Below are 3,186 nucleotides of genomic sequence, written 5' to 3'. Positions count from 1 at the left end.
GGCGCGGCGGCTCGGTGGGGTTCGGGCCGGGGGCTGCCCGCTCCGCGCCCCACCGCCGGCGCGGTCCCTGCGCGCCGCCTCCCGGCTGCGAGGGCAGGGAGAGGGAGGGGAGGCGGCGGGGAGGCGGCGCCGCGTAACGGTCACACCAGCGGTCACACCTCCACACCCCTCCCCGGCGCAGGCGGCGGGGAGGCGCCGCCCCGCGGGGCTGCCCCGGGAGGGCGGGCCGCTCCCCGCCGCCATCTCCGCAGGCGGCCGCCCGCTCCCCGCCCGCCTCTCCGGGCGCCACAACGGCTTCCCGCCTTTCCCCGGGCCCCGCTCCTCTCAGCGCCCAGCGCAGGCGTCGTGCTCGGCCCCGGGCACCGAGAATTCCCCGTTTCCCCCTCAGCCGGGCGCCCACCCGCCCGGCACGGGAGTTTGCTGCGTGGCGGGCCTTCACGCGTCCCCGCGGCGGTGCCTCGCGTGGTGGGGCGCCAGGCGCAGCAGCAAGGCCGCTCACGAGTGCGGACGCTTTTGTGGTAGCCCCTGACATGCCAAGTAGACGTGGTAAGTCATTTAACGTGGCTTGGATTAAAATAAGACAAGTGCTAAGCGACGCAAATAAAGCGTACGTTGGACGCACGAACAACGGGTTTCCCATCGTCTTTGTAATGTATGAGATATCATAGAATGCTTTGGGTTGGACGGGACCTTAAAGATCGTCTGGTTCCAACCCCCTTGCCACAGGCAGGGACACCTTCCACTAGTCCAGGTTGCTGAAAGCCCCATCCAGCCTGGCCTTGAACACCTGAAGGTGAGGAGGAGCAAGGAGTTAATTTCATCTCCCCGTGCTGCAGCATCCAGGCTGCCCATGGGATACTGGCTACGTGTCTGGCACACGTAGTCGTAGGCGCACGTTTGAAAAATATGTGAGAGTGAAGTGACGAGCCACAAAACTGATTTAAGGATTGTAGAAAAAGAAGTCAGACCGCTTACCATACTAAGAAGGAGATGCAATTTGATAACAGCATGTACATACCTTCATAAGGGAAAATACTAGAAATTAAAAGGCCCTTTAATCTTCTAGAGGAAAAGAAGAATGGAGAGTTGGCATCTAGAAGCTGAAGTTGGACAATTTCAAATTAGAAATTTTATCAATGGGACTGAGTAATCATTGGGACAAATTACAGAGGGAAGTTGTGTTTTCTTCTTCTCTGGAAATCTTCTGATAAAACAAGGTGTCTTGGTGGAAAATACACTGTGTCTCAATAGAAGTAGTTGGACTTACCATAGGTATAATTGGATAAAATTTAGTGGCTAAGGATACCTAGTAGCTCAGACTAAAAGACTTAGTGCTCCATCATTCTGGCCTCAGATTGTATGAACAGGACAAAGCAGAACATGTTAAATGCATACACCTTATCCTCGGGTTTCTGTCATTTACTGTCAGTTTTGTCCCGCTGACCCGTTTAAGTAAGTTTTCTTCTGTGATTTTACTCCCACGGTATTTCATCGTTTTTGAGGCAATACAATCTGACACAAACACCTTTGTAAATGTAGATCTTGATCAATATTTATCCTGAAATATGTTTCACTGTGCTTTTTAAGAATTGAGTGTAATGTCATGGACAGAAAGCTCAAATATCTTTTCCGGCTTTTTGACACAGAGATGAATGATGAATGAAGCCATGTAAAATAAAAGCGTAGACAAAAACTGTCATGTAAACTAGTCAAATCCCAGGTTGTCAAAACCTGCAATGCATTATAATAACAAGTTAGCAAGCTGCTATCTAAAAATTTAGCATAATTCCACTTCCGTTCAAAATCTTCCAGTTTGTTTAAAATCTCAAATACTCTGTGATTCCATATTTAGTTTTTTATTTTTGCCTTACCGCATTGTCTAGAGCTTGTAATCCTAGAGTCATTGTTATCTGTTTGCCCTGAGTATCGAAGTTATTTTCAAATAATAGGTCTTCAGGATTAGAACTGCCTGGAGGAGCATAACTAAAATGTTGCCTTTCAGTCATTTTTCACATGTGCAGCTTGTATGGCATAACAGGCTGCCTCTTCCATCACACTCCTCAGTGCCCATATGAAATCTTGGCTTCACTAAAGTCAATGGGAGGTGTCTTCTGCTATTCCCTGTCTTTCACACGGTTCTTTAAACAATGCTACAACTAATTTCTGCAGTTCTTGGCATCTCGATGACTCAACACTGTCTTAAGAATTCAGAAACTGTGTTCAGTTCCTGGCTCTGGGACTCCTCCGTCAGGTTATTCCACATTTCTGTGTGTGACCTTTTCCACCTGTAAAATGTGGATAATGACACCAGTTAAAGGGATTTGCTGTCTATAGACACAAAATCCTTAGAAGAGCTAAGGATCAAACCTAATTATCTGGCATTACTCCCCGTAGTTGATTTCCGAAATAAGAATGTAACATGACTCAAAAGTCAACACTCATCGGTAGTACTCACACCTCTTATCGTAGAATGAAAAACAGAGGAAGAGTGAATACAGACTTCTGAAGACACCTCATTCCTACTTACCTCTGGAAGTTTGCCACCTCTCTCTTTAACAGTCAGTGAAGCTGATTTCCCTTTAATCCACTTTTTAACCAGGCGGTGATCTCAATCATCCCATTCCTCTGCTAAACCATCCGCAGCTTCTCAATAATAGCCTTTTAACCTGTAAGAATGCTTAATTTCACAGACTGATATTACAGGCTAATGACTAATTAGCAGAAAGTTGTCAAATACGTGTCTCTGTGTGTTGCACACCCAGGTCATCCATGGTATCTACATATGCCTATGACTGACAACGGGTATGTTGGTACACCCTTGGAAATGGATGTTCTTTTAGGAAGAAATCCTGCTTTCTTTTGACCTTGTCCTAAACTCAGTGATTTCCTTCTGTCTTATGAATGACCTACTCTCTGCCTCCCTTTTCCCCTCCCTTGAGACCCGGGATTCTGGTGGCACCTGCTCTGTTTCAAGGGCCGTACTTAAATTAAAGGAGATCTGTAAAACAAAAGATCCTACTGATCCTTATGAGGAATTATTCTCTCCAGATGATCATGCTTAGAGATTGCATTTTGTGTGTTTCTCATCATGTTCTTAGGAAAATATAATTAAAATAAAATCCACACTTTTTCATGGTGGATCTATTAAGTTGTACCCCAGATATGATCGTCCCTTCCAATATCACA

This window comes from Platalea leucorodia (assembly GCF_965183815.1).
Source record: "Platalea leucorodia genome assembly, chromosome: 1".
NCBI lineage: Eukaryota > Metazoa > Chordata > Aves > Pelecaniformes > Threskiornithidae > Platalea > Platalea leucorodia.
The sequence above is the reverse complement of the archived record's forward strand: the minus strand, read 5'-3'. Positions refer to the sequence as shown.